Consider the following 25,620-nt stretch of genomic DNA (forward strand, 5'->3'; position numbering starts at 1 on the left):
TGTCCCATACACTTAACATTTGGGTTGAATTCTCTGTTCGGCTGGCAATTAAATTCTGGGTATTTCAGGGGCCAAACCAACAAGAATACACAGGTTTGGAGCTGTGATTCATTCAAAACAGCATGATTTATTGGCCCAGAACAGAGGTCAGCAATCTTTCTGTAAAGGACAAGATAGTAAATATTTTCAAATTTGCAAGCTGCCCAGGTCTCTGTTGTACTTACTCAACTCCACTAGTGTATCTAGAAAGCAGTCATAAACATAAGGGAATGAGCATGGCTGTGTTCCAGTAAAACATTGTGGACACTAACATTTAAATTTCATGAAATTTTATATGCCATGAAATATTTTATTTTTTCAGCCATTTAAAAGTGTAAAAGCCATTTCTTGGGTCATGGTATATATGGGCAAGCAGCTGGATTTGACCCATAGAATGTGGTTTGCCTAGAAAAATGTTGGACTCATCAGTCCTATAGGTTTGTGGCATCACCAAGCAATTCCCACCCTACACACACACACACACACACACACACACACACACAGAGCCATTTGCCACTTCAGGCATTTCATGCATAATCTAATGCTCCATCTCTCCATTAGGATGAAGCTCAAGTAGGTTAGTTGTTACTTATAATGTATGGCCTTCTTAACACACATATTATACTGTATGACCAGTAAATTTTATTTATTGCTAAAAAAGTTCTCACCTTTTACAGTTTTCTGTAGAACTTGAAGATTGAACCCTGTCCTGTGTAATGGCTTTGTAGGGAATCAGTGCCTTTGGAGCTGCCCCTTGCTTCAAGTTCCTTTTATTCTCCCCTAGCCCTGGAGGTAAAGTAATTGATACTAGGCCGTCAGGTTGCTAACTAGACACTTTTATGTTAAGGAAATCTTTATTCAGCCTCCCCCACCCGCTTTCTGCATGATGTTGGTTAAATAAAGCACACAAAGATTCCTCTTATGCTCTAACCCCCAGAGATTAGCTCCAGGATTGGTGTGTACAGAGCATGTAGATGTATATGTCTGTGTGTAATTTCATCCAGCCATCACTGAAGCTCTGAGGGATGCTGCTTTTAGTTTCACCTTTTTTCTCTTCATTGACCCTTCTCTCATGGCCATTATATAGGATGAAGATTTGGTGACCTGGTAATTGCTATAACTGATTGATATGTCCATTCCTTAACATTCTCTACTAATTTTCTTGTTTTGCCAGTAGTATGTTCTACAATTTTAACTTTTGAAACAACAACATTATGCTGAAAATAAAACCACTAGAAGTTACTGAGTATTTTAGAGTTTTCCCCTTCCAAATATAAAACCTAATGTAATATTAGATGCGTAAATGAACATTTTAGCTATTTAGGAATAAGTTACAGTTTTTTTAAAAGTTGCCATTTTATCTAGATATTAGAAATATAAAATATGTTATTATACTTAACATTTAAGGGTTTCCTTTTTTAAAAAGGTAAAATGATACACATTTTCTGGATGACATTTTGGGCCATAAAAATAAAGGCATAAAATAAAATGGCAAGCCAACATCTAAGAAATTTAAAGAAACCAACTGCTGGTCAAGTGTACATAGATGTATGAACCAGACTACTCACTGCCCAAGTTTTTTTTTTTTTATAATAGAAAAACATGGAAAGTAATCTAAATGCCTATTAATAAAGGGTTTAAGTCAATTAGGGCATATCACTACAATGAAATACTATGCAGGCTTTATAAAGGATGATGTAGGTTGATATTTATTGGTATGTAATGACATTCAGAAAAAAGCATAGCATGTGAATATGTATAATGTGTGATGTATCTGCAAGAATATACTACACTTAATAATAGGTACTTGTTATATCTAGGTAATAAGATTGTGGGTGACATTTTTAAAAAGTGTTTTTCTCTTTTTTTCTTATTTAGCATTTGCTTCTTCGATAATCAGGAAAAAATACAAAGCTATTAAAGAGTAAACATAGTAATTGAAAATATCCCCTATTTGTGGCTAATTGATCCCTCATTTTTTGAGATGACTAATTCCCTTCATTGTCTGTGTTGTATTGAATAAAAAATGAAATACACTTTCTCATACCTTTAAAACTGTTTTCTGTATTACTGACAGGAATGTTGTTCAGACTCTTCCAAAAAGAAAAAAACATTCCACATAGGACTAAACAGTTTTCAGAAGAAACTCCCTGAAAACACACACATTTACATTGATCAAGTAGTATGTTAAACTGTAATTCTTGCTATGGAAGGATTTTTACCCCCATTGAAATTCCTATAAAACCATAATGAATTCATATGTGTGGAGGCAGTATAGAGTAGTGTTTAAAATCATGAGCTCTATCACTTACTGTTCATGTTACTTTACCCAGTAAAGGCCTCAGTCTCATCTCTAAAATGTGGGTAATACTTTGCTACGTTGTTACGAAGATTAAAGGGGGCAAGTGCTTAACAGAGTGCCAGATACTAAATAGTAACTAATGAGGAAGAAGTGGTAGAAGCAGTAGGGTATAGAATAATAACAGTAATGATAATGATAATATTGGTATTGATAATTATAATATTGGCTAGTATTACTTCCCTTCTAGTCATAGGTTCACATTAGGGTAGAACCTTATTTGCCACATTCACTAGGGTAAACCCTCTAACCATACCAGGTACCTTGACCAGGACAGGTGTGTGGTCTAGTTTTACCCAGTCATGCTCCTTTAACCCTGGCATATCTGTACTATCGAAAAGAAAGAAAAGAAGAAAAAGTTTCAAAAAAGAAAAAGTTCAGGGGCTCACAACTCACTAGCATGGAGTTGGTGCTACATAAATATTTGTTGATTGGATGATAACCTAGATAAGCATTTCCTCTTGATAGTTTCTGATGAATATTTAAAAGAGGGTTTTGGTCATCTTTAAAGTATATGGAAGAAGCCCTGGCTGGTGTGGCTCAGTGGATTGAGCACCACACTGCAAATGAAAGGGTTGCCCATTCGATTCCCAGTCAGGACACATGCCTGGGTTGCGGGCCAGGTCCCCAGAAGGGGGTGCTTGAAAGGCAACTACACGTTGATGTTTCTCTCCTTCTTTCTCCCCCCTTTCTCTAAAAATAAATAAATAAAATCTTAAAAAAAATAAAGTATATGGAAGAAAATGCAGGCACAAAACTGTTAAAGGAGAATCTGTTTGATTCCTAGTCTTTGAATAAATCATAGCAATTTTGTTTTATTTTTCTTCTCTTAGCCGGTTACCTTAAATTTCAATTTGAGTATATTTGCATCTGCATTCTTGTGGTATAACTATGATAAATTTAGAAAACTTTTCATGTAAGTTTTTTTGGCTTTAAGAGCATGTTCAACTTCCTGCCTTATACCCCCAAGTTCTAACAAAGATATATTTCAGTGTTTATAAGAAATTGGAATCATTGACCTGGTCATGAAGATAGAGAAGTGTAACCACATTTGGCTATGAAATAGTTATTTGATAACCTCGAGCTTTGAGTTTGTTCAGAGGAAATTTTGGGAAATGCATGGAATTTTTAAAAATGTAGAAATATGACAATTCATGAAGTATGTCAGTTATCTATTGCCTAGTAGCAACAACCCTCTCCAAAACTTTGTGGCTTAAAACAGTGAGCATTTATCTGCTCACAATTAGGGCAGGGTAGTTTCTTAGCTGGTCTTGCCTGGCCTGAGGTTTCTAATGTGGCTGTTGTCATTTGAAAACTCCATTTGGATCAGGGGTGGTCTAGGGACCTCTATTTGGGGCAGCTTATCGGAGCTGCTCTTGATCTCATCTTCAGCCCCTGGAACAGATTTTTTTTACCTGGAGGCACCTTATTGCAAGAGGGTGACAGCTCAAAGGCCTTTTGAGGCCTGGACTAAAAAGTTGTATAGCATCACCTTGGCTGGTGTGGCTCATTGAATTGAGCACGAGCCTGCAGACCAAGAGGTTGCCAGTTTGATTCCCAGTTGGGGCAGATGCCTGGGTTTCGTACAAGATCCCAAGTTGTGGGGTATGCTAGAGACAACCAATCCATGTTTCTCTCTTTCTTTCTCCCTCCTTTCCCCTCTCTTAAATAAATAAAATCTTTAAAAGACAAGTCATGTAGTGATACTCTGCCACATTCACTTGGTCATGGCAAGCCATAAGACCAGCACACCACAGGTCTTGCCTACAGGAAATTGGGTGGGGTTGGGGTGGGGGTCATTGTTGAGGCCATCTTTGCAAACAATATGTCCCTTGCTTTTGTTGTATTAACCCAGTTTTTTGTTTGCCTTGACTGATAAACTGTGAGAAGCAGTGCTAAGTGCTTCCCTGTATTATCTCTTGGGACAATAGTTGTATGAGGTGGGCACTGTTATTATTCCCATTTTAAAGGTGTGATAAGTGAGCCTTAGGGAGGTTAAGTAATTTGTCCTAGATCTTTTTTCTAGTTAGGGGCAGATCCTAAAAGTTGGGGGGAACTTATCACTATACCAGTGCTTTTTAAAACCACAGCTGAAAAAACTTTCATGAGAAAGGGAGAGTGAGAAGTAGAAGAAAGCACATGTTTAAAGAATCTCAATGAAAAAATCCAATATAATATTTTCCATGAATTTTGTATTCTATTCCATGATACATCCATTTTTTACCATCAAATTAATAGTCTAAATTGCTTGCCAATCAAATTACATTTTATCTCCCAAAAGCTTTGAGAAAATGGATTTTTCTGGACTTGAAATAATAGCTAATGAGTTAAAGGTCTTTGGTTGTAAGCAGCAGAAACTAAATCTGGCTACTTGAAACAAAACAGGAGGTTACTGGAAGGATGTGGTGTAGCTCCCAGAAATGACAACAGAGTTGAGGAAGGAAACCTCAGAGTGGATCAGATCCAGAGTAGCTTCAGGGATCCAGGTAGCAGTGCCACCTCAGGCCACTGGATTTACTAACCTCTCCAACTAACTGTTTTTAACACCATTCTCTACTGAGAGAGTATCTCTCAGGCCCAGACTGGCCCTCAACAGGTGCTTGGTTATTTCCTCTCCCAGAAAGTATTTATTGGGGGAATTGTCATTCTCCAGCAAGGGGAGTTCATGTAGGGCTGGTAAAACCAACAGATGTCCACTGTCCAAACACTTGTGGGCTGCTATGTGAGAGTTGCTTTGTGCGTTATCTATCACATTTAACATTTGCAGCACCTCAATGATCCCTGATTCACCCTTCGCCCTCCCAACCCCACATGCCTCCAAGGGTTTTTAAATGCCAGTGTGAGAAGAAGTCTTGTGACTCTCTATACCATCCATTTCCATTTCTGCTGATCAGTGCTTACCATTGTAAGTGCAATAATATATTATTTTTTATGTGTTGTTCTTTTCTAAAGCATACCCATTTCCCTGATTTTTTAAAGAAAAGCATATAGACTGTAATTTAACTGTTTATTGGTAACAGGGTCCCTGTTAAAAACATTATTTACACATAGTGACCCCCTTAGGACACAGTACGATAAATTGGCCCCTGCACTAAACTTCTCCAAACTGCCCTGCATTTGTTTTTCTGTCTTCTGCTGGTGTCTGGCTGCTTTCATTGTAACCTTGCCAATACTTCAGACATTTTAGACCTTACAGCCCCTAGGCTAAAGGACCAACCAACATTATCTATCCTTTATAAGGTAAGTAAAATGATGTTTCAAATGATAAAATGTGCAAATCCAGTGTGATTTTATTCAGAGCATTTTCACATGTATTCCGTGTTTATTTTATACTCTAATCTTTTGAAGTCAGGGAAGAGCAGATTTCCCCCCATTTTTCAGATGAGCACATGATTTAGAAAAGGCAAGTGATTTCTCCTTCAGTAGAGGGCTGTTGCCTGGAGAACCTGAGTGTTTTATCCATGCCCTTGCCGAGGGCAGTTCTAGAACAGTGGTTTACCAACTGCAAAAGCCCCTTTTCTGGTTTCTGAAGGTTCTGTGCTGAATTGGAGAGGGATACATGTATGTTTGGCCTCTATTACTGTGGGAACATTGAGGTATAAGGAAGGTGTCTAGTAGTCACTTTGGTCATTAGCAGCCGCTTTTGTTTATTTTTACTTTGGAGTCCCAGCATCTTTTTATTTCCCCACAAACACCTATGGTGAGGAGCCGACTTACCCCACCTCTTCTACCAATGATAAGCTCATTTTGAAGTACCTCTTGGAGCCCTTCAGTCTGGCCTTTTTTACTTCCCCATGGTGTAATTACCACCTTGTGGTGCAGTCACTTGTCCTCTCAACCCCTGGACCCTTTTAAATGGTCTGCTCTGTTTTCTGCTCTTCACAAGGTCCATTATCAGAGATTTTGAGAGGAGCACTAGACGTTTTTATTTAATTAGGGTCTTCAGGTAGTTTTCTCTTAACAATAATGTTTTATGTTAGGCCCTTTCCCCCATGCTTTTAAGGTTTCATTGTAGTCTGAACCATAAATGTGCTCCTCATGGTGATGTGGTGGTTCTGTTTTGCCTAACCTTTTGGTAAGTAGAGAGATCTCACACTTTTCCCCAGCTTTTAGAACTCTGTCGTAACTTTTAACACTAGTTTTTGAAGTGTCTTTTTAAATTTGTTTCAGGTACTGATTTCTACAGCTTCTAACCATGTTCAATTAAGACTTAACACTAGTCAAAAAACTGCCTTTTTTTTCTCTCTTGCATTTCAAGTTTGTCTCATGGTCTTATTTTTTTAGTGTTTTTGAACTTTTTTTTAAGATTTTATTTATTGATTTTTAGACAGGAAAAGGGAGAGAGGAGAGGGAGAGAAACATCAATGTGTGGGTGCTTCTCGTGTGTCCTCTCTTGGGGACCTGGCTCTCAACCCAGGCATGTGCTCCGACCAGGAATTGAACCCTGAGACCCTTTGGTTCACAGGTTGGCACTCAATCTACTGAGCCACACCAGCCAGGGCAGATATTATAGCTTTTAAAGAGAGGGGAAAGGAGTGAGAGAGGGAGAGAAACATGCGAGATACATTGATCTTTTATTTTTATATATTTTATTCATTGATGTGTTTAAGTTTCAACATATTGAACACAAAGGAATTTTTAGTGGTCTGGCACATATCTCCTCTTACATGCTCTAAGAGGAAATATTGAAGACTCCATTCTCTATCCCCTCCCCTCTCCATCCTGTTGTTTATTATCTTTCCGATAGTTTTAACTATAAATCACTTGAAAATCAAAGTTAGAAAGGAGACCACTTACTATAACATTAGGACAGTTTAAAAGGAATCACTTGTTCAAATTTACTGGCTTCTTGAAGCTAGTAAAGATATTTATGATTTCTAAGATTCCCTGTTAATATATTTTAGTACTATAAAACAGTGAATAACACATATGTACCTATTATAGATTAGGAGACAGGTAGCTCCTAGAAAAGCTAGTATTTCAGTTTTCTGTTTAGAAGTACAAATAGTGATAAACTAAAAAACTAGTTGTCTTATTAAACAGCAGTCATGAACTGGTAGTAGGCAGGTTTCTTAGTGTGTCTGTTGCTTTAGCTAACAGCCAGCAATGATTAGCTTTCTTTTCCATAGATCTGGTGTCAAGTATTAATCAACTGTAGACTGGAAAGTTTTTATTGGCTAGCATTTGTAGTGGAAGAAACACCAGTCTGTTTTTTATCTGTAGCGTCTTAGCCATATAACTTCATATGATATTGTCTGTGTGGTGTTCTTATAAAGAGAAACAGTTCTGTTCCTTTTCATGTGTGTTAGGGAGTACTTCAGAGTGTGAAAATGGTGAGTTTTGACCTTAAAGAGTTTAAATTGTCTCAGTTAAGGTATACCAGGGGAAAAATTTGAATGTTAAATCCAATTTAACATTCTTGTTTTTCACATTTTTAATGGTTTTGTAAATTTAAAGAATAGTTTATAAAATAATTACACATTGACAATCTTAAAATACACAAGAAATAAGAAATGTAATTTGGATTTTGAGTTTCAAGAATTACATAAATTGGTTATTATAGAAAACAGATTCCTGAATACTTACAGCATTTTTTAATAATGTTTTCCTGATTGCAAAAATCATATGTAGTGTTTGTAAAAATTTGGAAAATTTCACAAATACACAGAAGGAATAAAAGTGACTCATACTTCTGTTTCCCAGACATACCACTTTTAACATTTGATGTGATCCACCCAGCTCCTTATATAGTTCCCCTATATAACATCCCTTAAAATGAGTGCTTAGAAGTAAGAGTAAAGAGTGGTAGAAATACTCATATAGTGGGAACTCAGTTTTGTTAATCCTACTGACTCTCTCTGATGCTGCCGTACAGCTGAAGAAAGGGATTTCCCCATCAGGATGGAAGAAGAGATCTGTCTTTCCCTTTCTGCAGACTGCCGTTTATCTATGTGCCTGTGTCTTTATCTTAGCAACTCTGTCAGCTTTGAATGCCTGCTGGGTACAGAGGGAGACATTTGAGTTCTTGTTGAAATAGCTTGTTGACATAAGCCACATCAGTTCTTATCAACTCCCTGGAAGAATTCTTTAAATCTGCCCTTGTTCAAAAGAATGCCCTAATATTCAGAAATGATAGTAACATCTAGGTTACTTGTACCAAGTGAAAGCAAGATGGAGTGTTTATAGTCTCCCAGGTGATTTCCAATTAACATCTAACCTTAAATTCAGTCACCTTGGTAAAAGAAAAACCCAAAGAAGGAGCTCAGAGCAGATTATTGTATAAGCATATGCCAGTCCTCTCCTGCAGAAAAGAAGTGTTCATCTGTTAAAGAGACAGGTAAGGCTAAGCAAAGCAGAATTTTCTTACCCTGCTTATCTTTCACCTTAGTGCAGAAGAAAGATTTATCCTGGGATGAAAGAGAGAAAGAAGAAAAGATCATGGGCAGGTGGCTAGTAATATAAGATGGTTGGCTCTCTTTCTGTGTGTATTGGCTAGTGATAAGCAGATCTTCAGGTCTGAGAAAGTAGCAAAGTCAAGTTGACACACAGGGCCACTTCCCCAGGCAGTGATACAACTTACTGGTATTCAGGGTAAAAATACAATGCTGACTTCAATTCCAAGCTCTCAGCGAGAGGAAACCCAGGTAGAAGTAGGAGAAAGTGGTATCTCTTTGTAAACATTTTTTTCTTGATGTGGAACAGACTCCTACCTGTCAGCCCCTCTCTTGTGCCTTTCAGGAACACCTCCTGTGTTCTCTTGTGCTGACCAGTCTGAAAGGTGTCATTTTCTGCCTGAGAATTGTAAGAGCTTACATACAGTGCTTTGTCTGAAGGAATTGCTCTGGAAGATGAATAACCATTGTGATAACTGCTCACAGGCAAAGAAAGGAGATTGTTGGTTTTACAAGTCTATGGTTTGAATTTTTAGGACTGGCAGGAAACAGAGTCCAGTGCATAAAGTTCAGGAGACTTTAATGAAGAGCTTACTTTCAGGGGAGGGGACAGAGTTAAGGGTAACATGGGGTTCTGTCACCCAGAAACTAACAGCAGTGAGAACTGCTGTTAGTGCTAGGTCCAACAGAGCAAGGAGAAGAAATAGCATTCATTCCTGGAGTCCAGCAAGAGAGCTGGAGCCACAGAGGAGAAGGGATTCAGCCACTGATTGAAAATGCAACCCAGAAGAAAGAGGGAATAAGAAGCACTACACCCTTCCCCCACTTGCCCTCCACCTTTTTGGTCTTTGAAGGAGTTCCAGTGTGTTCTTTTGGCCATACCCACATGGAGGCCTGTCTGCATGAACCCAGTGATGCTACCCATAGAGGACAGGCCTTGGGGCACAGGGCAGGGTCAGAATGGTGGAAAATTCATCTGGGGATAAAAGAGGGATCAAATAGAACATTTCTATCCTACCCTAGTAGCATATTCATAATCCCATTTTCATCATTTTATCCCATCATCCTCATTTCCTGAAATCCAAAAAATAAACCTTGAAGCATGTGAACAATTGATTATGACTCAGTTCTATCTTTTAATATAAGTAGTCAAAACAGTTACCCTACCCTTATCAGAGTGGCTAAATAAAGAAAGAATCTGAAAAATTCTCAAGAGAATTGGAAAAGCACTGAAAGACCTTCTGTTGGAGGATTTTGTTCTTGGTTAAAATTAAACCAAGATTTTAAAAAATTATACATGTGAACTATACACAAGTGATTTATCCTAAAATATAAAAATTATGGTTTTAATCGCACATTGGTGAAATGGGTTTTTGTTGTTAAAGTTAAGCTATGAAAGAAAAGTGGAACTTTTGTGTATGTCCTTGAATATTATCTCTTCAGATCTATGTAACTAAGGTGGAATGAGTTGGCAAGAAAATTCTTACTCAGCCAATATAAATATAAGAAGAGATTTTTAGCTGTTAAAAGCGGGTCTGGCCCTGGCTTGTGTGGTTTGGTTGGAGTGTCATCTTGTAACCAAAAGATTGCGGGTTCAATACCTAGTCAGGGCACATACCTAGGTTGTGAGTTCATTCCTTGGCTTGGGTGCATATAGGAGGCAACCAGTTGATGTTTCTCTCTCACATCCATTTCTCCTTTCCTCCCTCTCTAAAAGCGATGTCCATAGCTTTATTGAGCATTTGGTTTTGAGAGATAGGAAGGTAAATAAGATATTTACTCTGTTTTTCAGAAAATTATGTGCAGTGAATAGAGGTGCACACTCAACTATAATAATAATCAGTGATGGGCACTTTAGTGGAAACATGAGCTGTGTAACTAAAAAGAAGTGATTTGGTCTGTCTTTACCAGAGACTCGTTCATATGGATTACACATAGTATCAAAAGTTGCGTTTGCCATGTCCAGCTGAGGTCAGAGTGAGCCTTTTATTATTGACTGTTTCAGTAAGGACAGCCAGGCTTATGGTGCTTTCCTGTTCCTTCAAGAATGGATGACGTCTGGAACCATACCATGTCCCTCAGTGGTCCTCTGATCTGGCCCCATTTACATCTCCAGCCTCCCCTGCCCTTTTAGTTCCTCATATTTGCCATGTTTCCTCAGTCTTTCTCTTGAGATTCCCTTTGGCTGAGTGCCAGCTGTCACTCTCATCTCCATACACATTTTCTGCCTCCTGGTCCCAGTTTAAATGCCACTTCTTCACAGAAGCCTTCCGTGATCTTACAGACAAAACCCAGGGATCTTGTTACTTGCTCTAAAGTCCTGAACATGGATTTAGGTACTCTACTCTTCTCCTTTGATCACCTTTCAATTTATCTGTGTAAACATTTGATGGCCATCTTCCCTACCAGAATATAAGCACCAGGTGAATAGGTTATGTGTCTGCCTGTTTCACAGCAGTGTCCTCAGTACCAGGCGTGGTGCTTAAATGGTGCTCAATAAGAATTGTAGAAGAAAGGAAAAGAACTGGTATCAAGCACTGACCCCTACCTCTCACTCATCAGTTTTGTGGCCTTTGGTATCTGACCATTTGGGCATCTCAATTTCTTATCTGCATAACGGAGTAATAATGATAATGGCACTTAGTAAGTGTCAGGACTGTGCTTTATTTGTGTCATCTCAATTCTTCCTCACAGAACTGAATGACTTGCTTGAGGCCACACATTTTGTTAATAGATAACAGGGTTTAAATCCTGGTCTGTTTAATTCCAGAAAGGGATTGTTCTTCTCCAGGCCTTTGTGTGATTGTCATGGGATGTGTAATGTGCAGGGGAGATGCACATGCTGAGAATGTTGACATTAATATAGAAGCAGGCTGGAGATCTCTTAAACAGTTTTAGGAACTCAGAGTGTGAGAGTGACTAACTCCACTTAGATGAAGTGACGTCTAACCTGAGTTCTAACATGAAGTTAGCTGGCTCTTGAAGCAGCCTGTAGTACAAATGCCCTGAGGCATGAACTGGGGCCAGAGAGTGGAGAGACTTGCTGGCTGGGCCAGGGAGTTGCTATTTTCTGTAAGATGCTGCCTGGAGACCTTGATGGGTCTTATGTATTGAAAATATTGTGGAAGCAGAAGTGTCCAAAAACCTTCTCCCAGTTTGTGTCTCTGTAGGAATGGAAGCATTTTAGCTGATTATTTTATTCTATTTCAGTACCCAGCACAATGGTGTTTGGAAAGGAATCACCTATGTGAGGTAAGGAATGGATGTTTACATTCAGGTGTTTGGTATAATTCTGTTGTTTGTTCTTGTTTTGGTAAGGGTAGATTGCTTAGCCCAGATGAGTGGCAACCTTGCAAAAATTACTTTAACTCATTGGCCTGTTTCTCATTCGGGAATTAAGGATAATTAAAATATCCACCTCATAGATTTGTTTTGCAACATCCACACAGTGCCTGGTGCCAAATAAGCTTTCCAACAATGTTAGCTGTATTGTTGTTAATATTTCCTGCCTGTTCTGGCTCATGTCCCTTGCTTGAATGAATGTGCATTGTTTATCAAAAAAACAGCTTGACTGGGACATAGGAATTGACATTTTTAAAGATCATGATTTTAGGGTTTACAAAGATAGTAAAATTGACAAAGAAAGGAAAACAAACACCTTAGTAGAGCAGTCCGGGTATTTATGTGTGTTTATGATGAAATGCAAAATGTGAGCTAATTCTTACAGAACCATTGTATATATGCCTGGACTAAGTTTTCCATGCGTTCTCCCTGGAAGTATGTTTGATTGTATCTGTTATACAGATAAGGAAGTTATGACCTTTTTCTTTCTAAGATATTATCAGATAACTACAGAGGTAGACATTAAACCATGTGCTTCTCCAGACCATTTTGTGTCCTCAGCATTGTAAAGGCTTCACTTATCTTCCATCAACTTCAGCATCTTTGTTAGGAGGGAAAGATAGAAACAGGGCTCTTAACTTTTTCTAATCTGTTAGATTAATTGGAAGCACCAGGCATAGTGTGCTGCCTAGTACATACTAGAGGCTCAGGAAATTTTTATTGAATATAAATATTCATCAGATTGGGTGAAAAATAAAAAGGTGACACAGAAAAGCAGTATCAGATACTAGGCTCAGCTTACTTCCTATTTTTTAAAAAAGTCTGAGGCCACTAAAGATTTTATTAGCATAGCCCAGCCTTTCAACCTTTTTCATCTCTTGGCACACATGAACTGATTACGAAAATTTTGCGGTACACCCCAAAATATATTTTTTCCCGATCTGACCAAAAAATTGTTATAATTTTGATTCATTCATACCAGATGGCTATTGTTGTGTTGTCTGTTGTAATTATTTATTTCACAGTCAAAGGGAAAAGAGGCCAGTGCCCCTAAGTAGTCAGGAATTTGCATGTTTTAAAAATTCTTGTGGCATACTGGTTGAAAATCACTGGCATAGCCTATTTACACAGACTAAAGGTTGGAATCTAAGGACCTAAGGTGAAGGAATTTCCTTTGCGTATTGCAGGAAATAAACTCTACTCTGTGCAGTTTTAGTTATCTACAGAAATCTGTTTGCTTTCCACTAGGTACCCCCGCAGCCCAAGAAGCTCCTGGTTCTGCCCTTGTGTTGGGCTGATCAGTTTAGTCCCAATGAAGAAAAACTGTGTGCATTAAAATATACAAACCATAAATTGGAAGGTGTAGCTGCTACTGTTAAGTCATCAGTATTGTATTTTAAAGCTAGATCTAACTGATATTTGTTTTTTTTCCCCTTTAGCTCATGTAATTAAGAGTTGACATAAAGTAAATAGCATTTAAAGATAATGGGGGAGAAAGCAAGAAACCTGATTGTGTAGGACATCTAACATGCTGCATTTAAGTGTAATTTCCTCTCCCTTTCCCCAAGAACAGAAAAAAATTACTTCTTCTGGAAGAACTTCATTATGATACAGCACTTATTGGCCATATCAAACCTGAAAGGTGCCAGTTAGATGGTAATTTGATAACTAAGTATTTTCTTCATGATTTATCATGCCACAAAATGAAGAGTCTTAAAAAGGTAATTATAAATAAAATATACAATATAAATATAAATAAAATATATAATGTACATATATGTAGTAAAATAAATAGTACTATAAATGTGAACATATAAAATATATAATGTAAATATAATAAAATAATATAAAACAAACTGATATAAATACTGATGAATCTATACTGATATAAATAAATGATTGAATAAGTAAGCAAATAGAATAGACATGCCTAATATGTTGAAGAATTCCAAATGATTTTTGTGATAATTCCCTGAAAGGAGGTGAAACGTAATTGCCCATTCCTTAAATGGACTGTGCATAGTGACTTCCTTCCAAAGAGTACAGTATGGAAAGTGAAAAATAAATATATTTAAAGTGGAGAAATCTTCCAAACAGTCCTTCAGCCAGACGATTAAGTTAACATGAATAGCGATAAATCTGATCTTGATGCAATGTAATGAAAATGGCAGCATCGAGGACAAGTGGCAGGCTAGAGCTGGGGGCTGGGCAGGGACTGGTCTTGTGGGGTGAAGCAGTGGCAGCAGCGGTGGGACAGTAACCGCTCGGCAGGCAGGTTCAGGTTTCTGGGGCCAGCCACAGCCATGATCCTGCTGGAGGTGAACAACTGTGTAATCAAGGAGATACTCATGTTCATGTTCGAGAATGTGGCTGCAGGAAACAAACCAGAAGCAGAAGAAGTAACATTTACAGATTCTGATGGTCCTCTATCATATTTCAAATCCTAAGAGACAAAAAAAAAATGATGGTCAGTATTTCTTTGAAATTCTACAAGGAACTTAAGGTATGTGCTGCTGATGAGTTACTAAAGAGAGTATATGGAAGTTACTTGATAAATCCAGAATCAGGATGCAATGTGTCTTTGCTATACGACCTTCAAAATCTGCCTGCATCCAAGGATTCCATTGTGCATTAGGTTGGAATGTTGAAATGAAATTGTTTTGCCTCTATCTGTGAGAAATACTGCCAGTTCCAAGACGAGGGCAAGGAAGGTGAGAACAGGGCCATCATCCATTATAGATATGATGAGACCATGTATGTTGAGTCTAAAAAGGGCATAGTCACAGTAGTTTTAAGCACAGTGTTTAAGGATAATGATGTGGTCATTGGAAAGGTCTTCATCCAGGAGTTCAAAGAAAGTCACAGAGCCAGCCACACAACCTTACAGGTCCTCTTTAGCCACAGGGAACCTCCTCTGGAGCTGAAAGACACTGATGCTGCTGTGGGTGACAACATTGGCTATATTACCTTTGTGCTGTTCCCTCGCTACACCAACACCAGTGCTCGAGACTACACCATCAACCTGATACACATGCTCCAGGACAACCTGCACTACCACATCAAGTGCTCTAAGGCCTATATTCATATACATATGCAGGCAAAAACATCTGACTTCCTCATGGTGCTGAACTGAGCACGCCCAGATGCTGAGAAAAAAAATAAATGAAAACAATTACTGGGAAGACGTTTTCACCCCTCTACCTCCTGGTAACTAGAAGAGGAAGCAGCTGGCAACTGAAGGCTGGAACACTTGCTACTGGATAGTCATAGCTTTTAATGTTGCACCTCTTCAGTTTCTTAAGGGATTCTCCTTTTTGGTTCCATTTTGTACACATTTGGAAAATAATCTGCAGAAACGAGTTGTTCTTGCAAGGACTTCATAGTTACCAAGAATTAAAAATAAAGGAAAAGAAAAAAAGAAAAATCCACTTGATCAACTTAATTCCTTTTCTTTATCTTCCCTCACTCCCCTTCCCTTCCTCCTCCTTCCAAGCTCTTTTGCTTTACAATATGTTACTAATTAGTTACAGAATAATGCAGTCTTTTTAAAAATATATTTTATTGATTATGCTATTACAGTAGTCCCATTTTCCCCCCTTCACTCCCCTCCACCCTGCACACCCCACCCGCCCACATTCCCCCCCCCGTTTAGTTCATGTCCATGTGTCATACTTATAAGTTCTTTAGCTTCTACATTTCCCATACTACTCTTGCCCTCCCCCTGTCTATTTTCTACCTACTATCTATGCTACTTATTCTCTGTACTTCCCCCCTCCCACTCTCCTGTTGCTAACCCTCCATGTGATCTCCATTTCTGTGGTTCTGTTCCTGTTCTAGTCGTTTACTTAGTTTGCTTTTGTTTTTGTTTTAGGTGTGGTGGTTAATAATTGTGAGTTTGCTGTCATTTTACTGTACATGTTTTTTATCTTTCTTTTCTTAGGTAAGTCCCTTTAACATTTCATATAATACGAGCTTGGTAATCATGAACTCCTTTAACTTGACCTTATCTGAGAAGCACTTTATCTGCCCTTCCATTCTAAATGAAAGCTTTGCTGGATAGAGCATTCTTGGATGTAGTTCTTTGCCTTTCATGATTTGGAATACTTCTTTCCAGACCCTTCTTGCCTGCAAGATTTCTTTTGAGAAATCAGCTGACAGTCATATAGGCACTCCTTTGTAGGTAACTCTCTCCTTTTCTCTTGCTGCTTTTAAGTTTCTCTCATTATCTTTAGTCTTGGCTAAGGTAATTATGATGTGCCTTGGTGTGTTTCTCCTTGCGTCCAACTTCTTTGGGACTCTCTGAGCTTCCTGGACTTCCTGGAAGTCTGTTTCTTTTGCCAGAATGGGAAAGTTCTTTATTATTTGTTCACGTAACTTTTCCACTTGTTGCTCTTCCTCTTCTCCTTCTGGTATCTCTATAATTTGGATGTTGGAATGTTTAAAGATGTCCTGGAGGTTCCTAATCCTCTCCTCATTTTTTTTTAATTCTCATTTCTTCATCCTTTTCTGATTGGGTGTTTCTTTCTTCCTTCTGGTCCACTCCATTGATTTGAATCCCAGTTTTCTTCCCATCACTATTGGTTCCCTATGCATTTTCTTTCATTTCACTTAGCGTAGCCTTCATTTTTTCATCTAATTTGCGACCAAATTCAACTAATTCTGTGAGCATCCTGATCACCAGTGTTTTGAACTGTGCATCTGATAGTAAGTCTCTTTGTCACTTAGTTGTATTTTTTTCTGGAGCTTTGATCTGTTCTTTCATTTGGGCCATTTTTTGTCTTGATGCACCTGTTACATAGTGAGGGGCTGAGCCTTAGGTGTACACTCCGGTGGGGCAACCCAGTGGCTGGGTTGTGATGCTGTATGTGGGACAGGGGTCACAGAGGGAACATTGGCCCTTGCTCCACTCTCTGTCGGATTTCAGTCACTTCCCCCACTTCCCCTAAGCAAATTGGGCCCTTCTGCTGCTGATGCCCATGTGGGTGGGTTTGTGTATGTTCTAGGACCCTGTGGGTCTCTCCAACAACCTCTTCTGTGAGGCTGGGAGTTTCTCCCTGCACCTAAACACCCACAGGTGTTCTCAATTGGTGTTTTGAGGCTTTTTTTTCCTTGCGCCGGGACACCAGATTGCAGGGTCTGTCTCACTCCCCAGTTTTGCCTGGTTTATCTGTGTGCGAATGTGTGACCGCCTGGTCTGCCAGTCACCTTGTGCACCGTGTCCCTCCACAGTCCGCCACCTTGCTGAGTCAGCCAGCCACTGCTTTGCCATCATGAGCCCTCTCTGTCCAGGCTGCCCGACTCCGCCCTTCCTACCAGTCTGCATGAATGTGTCTACTTTAACTCTTTGGTTGTCGGACTTCCATACAGTTCAATTTTCTGTTGATACTGGTTGTTGTTTTTTGTTTCTGAATTGTTGTCCTTATTTTGTTTGTGCGAGGAGGCACAGTGTGTCTACCTACGCCTCCATCTTGGCTAGAAGTCTCCAGAATAATGCAGTCTTAACTTGTTTTCTCCTAAGTATTTGAGTTCCAAACTCCTGTACCTAAAATGTGGTTGGGGACATTAATAAAGAAAATTTTTGTATCTAGAAAGAAAAGGGGGGGAGAGAAGGGGAGGGGAGGGGAGGGGAGGGGAAGAGAATGGCTACCTCTGTGGTCTTCCTTCCTAAATCCCATAATTCCATTATAATCACAAGAAAACCATTGGACAGTTGGAGACTTCCTACAAAATACCTAACCAGTATTCCTCAAAACTGTTGTCAACCTCATCAAAAAGGTATAGTCTGGAGAAACTGTCACAGGCTAGAGGAAGAGTAAGGAGACCTGACAGCTGTGGGACCCTGGATGGGATCCTGGAACAGGAAAAAGACATTAGGCAAAAACTAAGGAAATTTGAAGTATGGACTTCAGTTAATAATAATGTGACAATATTGGTTCATTAGCTGTGACAAATGTAGCAATTACTAATGTAAGAGGTTAATGATAGGGAAAACCAAATGCAGGGCATATAGGAACTGAATAATCTTCACTTCTCTCTAAACATAAAACCACTCTAAAATTAAAAGTTTATTTAAAAAAATGATGGCAAAGACAAGTCTATGGTTCAAGTTTAATTTTCATCAGGCTGGTAGCCTGAAGTACTGGTAAATAAAGCAGTCCTTGGTGTTCTGGCCAGGTTATGGTGTAGAAGTGGGGCAGCTCTTCCTCGCTGCTATCTTGTAAAGCCATGGCAGTCTGCCTGCAGAATCAGAGAACACAGCAATTTCGCATGCAATTTCCTATGGCACGTCTTTCCCCCTTTGCTTATGCCCAGTAGCAGCCCCGTGAGCAGCATTTGCTGCTTTAGTTAATCAGAGGGTAAGATTAATGAAAAACTCTTCTCTTCCCCTCCTAAGAAGTTTCAATGGGCACTAGAAATGTAGGTCAAATTGCATCACCGCAGAAAGGAGTGAACAGGAAGGTATGTATGAGTGCTGCCAACCTCTCTTTAGACCTTGAGTTACAAAGAACCAGTGTTGAGCAGCTTAGGTATGAGATACAGGTAGTTCCAGAATGTTTATATATTAATCAGTGATTTTAAAAAAAGATCTCTGTCTAAAGCTCTAGTGAAAATAACTTACACTGACTTGTTTAATTTGTATCTCCCAGCTTCTAGAAGTTTTTTTTTTCTCTTATTATTGGCATATTGCAGCAGTTTATATTAATTTACCCAGAGAGATGGATTATAGAAACTATTGCCATATATACATTAAAAAAAACAAAACCCTTTTTGGTAATCATATAGATCTAATTAATATATTTTGCTAATTATATGTAATTATATGCTCAGTGGAATCTTGATTAGCATATAGAAATCACAAAATATGTTTTTTATTTTTCAGTTATGTTTAAAGAATGCTGTCCCATTCTCTATTTTTAATGGCTAAATCTTACAGATTTTAAGAATAAGAAGTCTATAAATACATGTTTTTATTTTTATACATTGTATGCTACCTGCCTTTGTAAGACATTCAGATATTGGCTGCTAGTTTGGTCCCTGTGGCTGACATTGTCATGAACAGTAAGCATCGTGACAGCAATACCTACTGTGCTGTACCCCATTTCCACTCTCTTGCCTGTATCAAGATAATTGGTAATTCATCTGTATACAAAATGGGAAGTCAGAAAATTTATTTATGAAGGTTTGGGCATTATTTAATTGACTACATTATTCTGTGAAATATGTTTATAATACAATATACTTTTAGCTAATTTTAACTTTTTATTTTGAAGTAATTGTAGATTCGTGGGGAGTTGCAAAGATAGTACAAAGAGGTCCTGCTTACTCTCTAGTTTCTTCCATTGATTACATCTTACCTAAGTATAGTACAATATCAAAATCAGGAAATCAGTATTGGCAGAAAATATGTGTGTAATTTTATGTCATTTTATCCTGTGTAGATTCTAGTAACCACTACCGTAATCAAGATACAGAACTATTCCATCACTGCAGAAATCTCCCCCTTGCTACCCCTCTGTAGTCATAGTCATTCCTGTTATCCTCACAGCCCCTAATTCCTGGCAGTTACTCATCTGTTGTCCAACTCTGTAATTTTGTCATTTGGGGAATGTTACCTAGATGTGATCTTTTGAGATTGGCTTTTTTTACTCAGCATTTAACAAAGAACTTTACTTTTAAAAACTATTTTAAACATTTAAAAAAAATTTTTTCAAAGAAGTTGTTATCCAAAGTTTGATTCACTAATTTTCACACCTATGTTTTTCTAGCTTGGGTGTTCTATACTCTGTGTTGCTATATTTGAACAGCCACTAAAGTTGTATGTGCTGATATAATATCTGATTATAGCATTAACCTTATTGCTTGCTGTGAAGGCTGATACCACGAAGTTAAAAGGAAAATTACCTCAGGAAAAGTCCATCAGCAAAGTAGGTATTACAAATGATTACTGAGTATGAATAAGACATCTCAATGTATACTTAAAGTATACCAAATAAAGTAAAAGAACTCTTCAAAGAAGAGAGACTTTTTGGAACATATTTAAATGAACAGCAATTGAAGCATTTACATTAATTAGTTAATGTAAAGATTGTATCGCAGAATCATTATATGTGGTTAGTATGAAATGTCACCATATGAAAGCCAGTGTCTCCAGCCTGTTAATCAGATTCTTTGAATGTCTTGAGTAGTAGGATATGGAGCTCTGGGTAGATGAGGACTGGGAACAGATAGCCTCAAAAGGAACAAATCTTTCTCAGATGTCAATGTGTTGTTTTCTAACAAAATATAAAAAATAGGAGCTGTAGGAGGGCATGTTTGTGTTTGGCTACAAATAATGATATTAGGGCTCTATGAAATCCCACATGGCCAGACCTACAGAACTGAATCTCACAGCACCATTCTGCACTTCACTAGCAGTGAAGGAGAGGATGTGAGCCCTGGCTCCTAGGCTTGTCCAGAATTTATGTTCCTGAAGATTGTGTCAGGACAGATTCTTATGAATGGGGGTCATCTTATAACTGTGTGACTGGCAGCTGGTCTTCAGTTGGCTCTGCCGCCTGCATTTTTCAGGGGTGTCAAACTCATTTTCACTTGGGGCCACATCAGCCTTGTGGTTGCCTTCAAAGGAATGAATGTAATTTCAACTCCCTAACAGTTAAGGAGTAGTTACATTTATACAGTCCTAAAATTATTTTGGCCTTTAAAAGGCAACCACAAGGCTGATGTGGCCCCCGGTGAAAATGAGTTTGACACCCCTGTTTTAGATGGTTTTCCTTTCTGATAGGAATATATTCTTTGTAATTAAAATCAGCCTCTACTTATGGGCTTAACATCTTTCTATTGCTCACCTTTGTTTTATTCATGCACCATATGATTATATCTATTGGTAACCAAATGTCTGTTAGACACTGTTCTAAGTGTTTATGTACACTCATACATGTAATTACAGTATTGAAAAATTGCACTAATGATACTCATTAAGTCATGGATCTGAAATAAACAGCACATAACTTAACAAATGGGCCAATTTTCTTGATAGGTCTGTTTAAGAGGTCTATTGCCCAAAACACAATACATATATGTATATGTAATATATACATACACATATACATATATAGTATAATTTTAAAAATATATAATATATAATATGTATAGTAATTTTCAAAACATATCTGTTAATTTGCTTATTCATGAGGCAATTTGTAAATAATATGGAATCAAGAGATGTAAGTCCTACCCCTTTTATAAATAGTTTTCTATACAGTTGAGGAAAACAAATTACAAGAAAAATCATCTAACCCATAGGCAACCAAAAGGCAACCCATAATTAATTATCAAATCTTTCATATTGTGTTATAAATGTTCAGAGTAGGAAACAATTATTGATCTCCGATCCTTGATTTTTTTTCACCTGCAGAATGTGGTAATACCTATCTCATAATGAGAAATGAATAAAACATATTTGTAAAGACTTAACATAATGCCTATTACTTACTACACCTTCAATAAATTATAGCTGTGTTATTGTAATGAAAATTCTGATGGTAATCGGACCAACAATAGTACGGTATTAGGGTAGGCTGACTGCTGTTGCTACCCAAAACCTCAGCTGCTTAACACAATACACATTTATTTCTCACTCAAGTCATAGCTCAGTGTGGATTGTTACTCAGACACTGTTGCTTCACCCAATCATTCAGGAGTGAAATTTTGTAGCCCTGTCCACCTCTAGATGCTAGAACCCCTCTCTTTTTGACCAGCAGAGAGACTGAAGATGAAGACAATGAGGTTTGCATGGACCAGGTCTAGAAATGGCACGCAACCTCTCTGTTCACATTTTAGGACTCCATCACATAGCTATGCCTTACTGTAATGAATACTGGAAAATTTAGTCTAATTGTGTGCTCTGGAAGATAAGGATGTGGATATAGGTGAACAATGACAATCTCTATCACAAATAATATTTAGAAAGGCTTAATGAAAGAGGAGGGATTTTTCTTAAATCTTTTAGAGAAGTGAAATTTGTAATAGGTTACCCAGCCTGCCTTTAACTGGTGTTATTTAAAACGGTAGGGTAGAAGAATTTTTTATAAGTTTTTTTATCTTTATTTTTTAATATGTTTTATTGATTATGCCATTACTGTTGTCCTTTTTTTCTCCCCTTTATTCCCCTCCGACCTGTACTCCCCCTCCCACCAGCATTCCTACCCCTTAGTTCATGTCCATGGGTCATACATATAAGTTCTTTGGCTTCTCCATTTCCCATACTATTCTTAACCTCCCCTTGTCTATTTTGTACCTACCATTTATGCATCTTATTCCCTGTATCTTTTCCCCCATTCTCCACCCCCCCACCCCATAGATAACCCTCCATGTGATCTCTATTTCTGTGAATCTGTTCCTGTTCTAGTTATTTGCTTAGTTCATTTTTGTTTTTTCAGGTTCAGTTGTTGATAGTTATGAGTTTGTTGTCATTTTACTATTTGTATTTTTTATCTTCTTTTTCTTAAGTAAGTCCCTTTAACATTTCATGTAATAAGGGCTTGGTGATGATGAACTCCTTGAACTTGACCTTATCTGGGAAGCACTTTATCATACTAAGTGAAAACTTTGCTGGATAGAGTAATCTTGGATGTAGGTCCTTGTCTTTCATGACTTGGAATACTTCTTTCCAGCCCCTTCTTGCCTGCGAGGTTTCTTTTGACAAATCAGCTGGTAGTCTTGTGGGAACTCCTTTGGAGGTAACTCCCTCTCTTTCTGTTGCTGCTTTTAAGATTCTCTCCTTCTCTTTAATGTTGAGTAACTTAATGATGTGTATTGCTGTGTGCTTCCTTGGGTCCAACTTCTTTGGGACTCTCTGAACTTCCTGGACTTCCTGGAAGTCTATTTTCTTTGCCGCATTGGGGAAGTTCTCCTTCATTATGTTTTCAGATAAGTTTTCCATTTCTTGCTCTTCCTCTTCTCCTTCTGGCACCCCTATGATTCAGATGTTGAAATGTTTAATGTTGTCCCAGAGATTCCTAAGCCTCTCCACATTTTTTTGAATTCTTGTTTCTTCATTCTGTTCTGATTGAATATTTACTTCTTCCTTTTGCTCCAGATTGTTAGTCTGAGTCCTGGTTTCCTTCCCTTCACTGTTGGTTCCTTGTATATTTAGCTTCACTTTGCATAGCCTTCACTTCTTCCTTTATTTTGCAACTGTACTCAGTCATTTCTCTGAGCATCCTGATTACCGGTGTTTTGAACTCTGCATCTGATAGGTTGACTATCTCTTTGTTACTTAGTTCTTTTTCTGGAGTTTTGCTCTGTTCTTTCATTTGAGCCATATATCTTTGTCTTGGCACACCTGTTATGTAGTAAGGGGTGGAGTCTTACGAATTTGCCAGGATGGGCAACCCACATTGTTGCAGTTGTGGGGCTATATGTGGGGAAGGGGTCCAAGAGGGAACTATGTTGCTTGCTCAGCTCCTGGCCGGCTTTCAGTTACTTCCTCTGCTACTAACCAGCAAATTGGGCCCTTCTGGTGCTGATTCATGGGTGAGTGGTTTTGTGTCTGTTCTAGGACCCTGTGAATCTCTCCAACGAACTCTCCTGTGAGACTGGGAGTTTCTGCTCCTGCCTCAACCCACACAGGTTTTTTCAGTCAGAGGTTTTGAGGCTTTATTTCCCTGCATCAGAACCCTGGGTTGCATGATCTGTCTCGATCTCCAGTTGTTCCACCTGGTTTATCCACGTCCAAATGTGGGATTGCCTGCTTCACCAGCTGCTACCTTACCACCTTGCCTGGTCTACCAGCCGCCACCTTGCTGCAAGTCCTCTCCGCTGGGGGTTTCCTGTCTCTGCCTCTTCAGTGGGTCCGAATGAATGTTTCTGCTTTAACTTCTTTGTTGTTGGACTTCCATACAGTTCAATTTTGTGGTAGTCATGGCTACTTTTTGTTTTTAAATTTGCTGTTGTCCTTTTTTTGGTTGTGGGAGAAGGCAAAGTACATCTACTTATGCTTCCATCTTGGCCAGAAGTCCAGAATGTTTTTTTCAGTGCTGCAAACATTATTCATCAAATGACACATTTAATCCACTAGCCGCTGCCTTTACTGTAAGCCATTTAACTACTATAGCCCTCCATATCCTCACTTATAAATATTCATCATAGAATTGTGTTGAAGAGTAAACAAGACAATGCATGTAAAGTTCTTGACACAGGGTCTAGCCCAAAGTAAATACTCAGGAACTAAGTTATTATTATTGGTAGTTTTATTAATAAATATGGCCCTAGGGCAGAATGCTTACTAGCAGTTCATTTATTTGACATCTTTTTTAAAGGAACATGTTAGACTACCAAAGAATGACTCAGCTGAGGATATTTATATGCATTTTAGAATTCTGCAACTCCAGGCCAGTAGGAGATTAATGTTCCCTTTGTACAATATTGAAGAAGAAGACTTCTCTATCCCCCTTCCTGGGTTCCCCTCCCTTCAGTCAACTCAACAGACTTGATTCCCCTATTAATTTACCTCTCATCTCTTCATCCCCTTCCACAGAGTTGAGGTTTGTAGGGGAGCTTGGCAGGACAACTGTGAATAAATGCCAGAACAGCTGCTTATTGCTCAGACCTAATTGCAAGTCTTTAGCAAGACATGAATATCTCTCCCCAGGCACATGTTAACCTTAGTGGGCATAGCTGTCAAAGCCCGTGGTTCTACTTAATTCAATTCTATTCAGTAGGCATATGTTAACACTTACAATGTCAGGACCTGGGGATACAAGAATGAAATGAAATGTTATAAATACTGCCTCTAAGAAGTCTACTTTAGGAGATAGGTGTGTTGATCTGAAGAGATTTCATCTGAGCAAGGTTTTCAAGGCTGGATGTGAGTTATTTACAAGGTGGAACGAAAGGAGTTTTAGGTGGTGGGAACAATAGTTGTGGAGGAATAGAGGTAGGGATTGCTGTGGTGGCTGACAGTGGAAGAAATGATTTTAAGCCCAGGTCTATACTGTCCCACTTCTGCCCCTTATTGGCCTTATTTCATAAGCCTCAGTTTTCTTTTTGCTAAAGGTGTGTAGTAATAGTTCCTGTATCACAGACCTGAGAGGACTAAGTGAGATGATAGGCACATAATAAGTGCTTAGTAAATATCAGCTGCTACTACTCTTTTTGTCATGTGCTTTTGAAAATCAACCTGAAAATGTACTTAATTGACCAAGGATTTCGGCATGGAGACAAATTGGAGAACTACTGGACTTTTATTATATCTTTGGTTCTCTGTTGGGCTGATGATGAAATAGCATGCTGTAGTCATAATTGATGGAGAAATGGTTTGCTGATCTCTGAACTAAAAGGAAAAAGAGACCAGTTAACCTCAGTGAAGCCTGGGAGAGAGGACTTGAGATGGGAGAGCTGTGAGACCTTAAATAGTGAAGGGAGCGCAGGATGGTAGTATGGAACCCTTTGGATCGAAGAGAGCTGTGGGTATGTGCAGATGTGTAG

General features: G+C 38.5%; 1 protein-coding gene and 1 pseudogene across 1 annotated transcript in view; both read left to right on the top strand.

Moving 5' to 3' along the window:
- Window positions 1-25,620, top strand: part of ATXN7 (ataxin 7) — a 144,420-nt gene that overhangs the window by 4,295 nt on the left and 114,505 nt on the right. The gene's annotated exons all lie outside the window — the stretch shown is intronic.
- LOC123814340 lies at window positions 14,436-15,396 on the top strand (annotated as a pseudogene).

Source organism: Phyllostomus hastatus, unplaced genomic scaffold, assembly GCF_019186645.2.
Source record: "Phyllostomus hastatus isolate PE091 unplaced genomic scaffold, TTU_PhHast_1.1 phas_contig_16, whole genome shotgun sequence".
In the NCBI taxonomy this organism is placed as follows: Eukaryota; Metazoa; Chordata; class Mammalia; order Chiroptera; family Phyllostomidae; genus Phyllostomus; species Phyllostomus hastatus.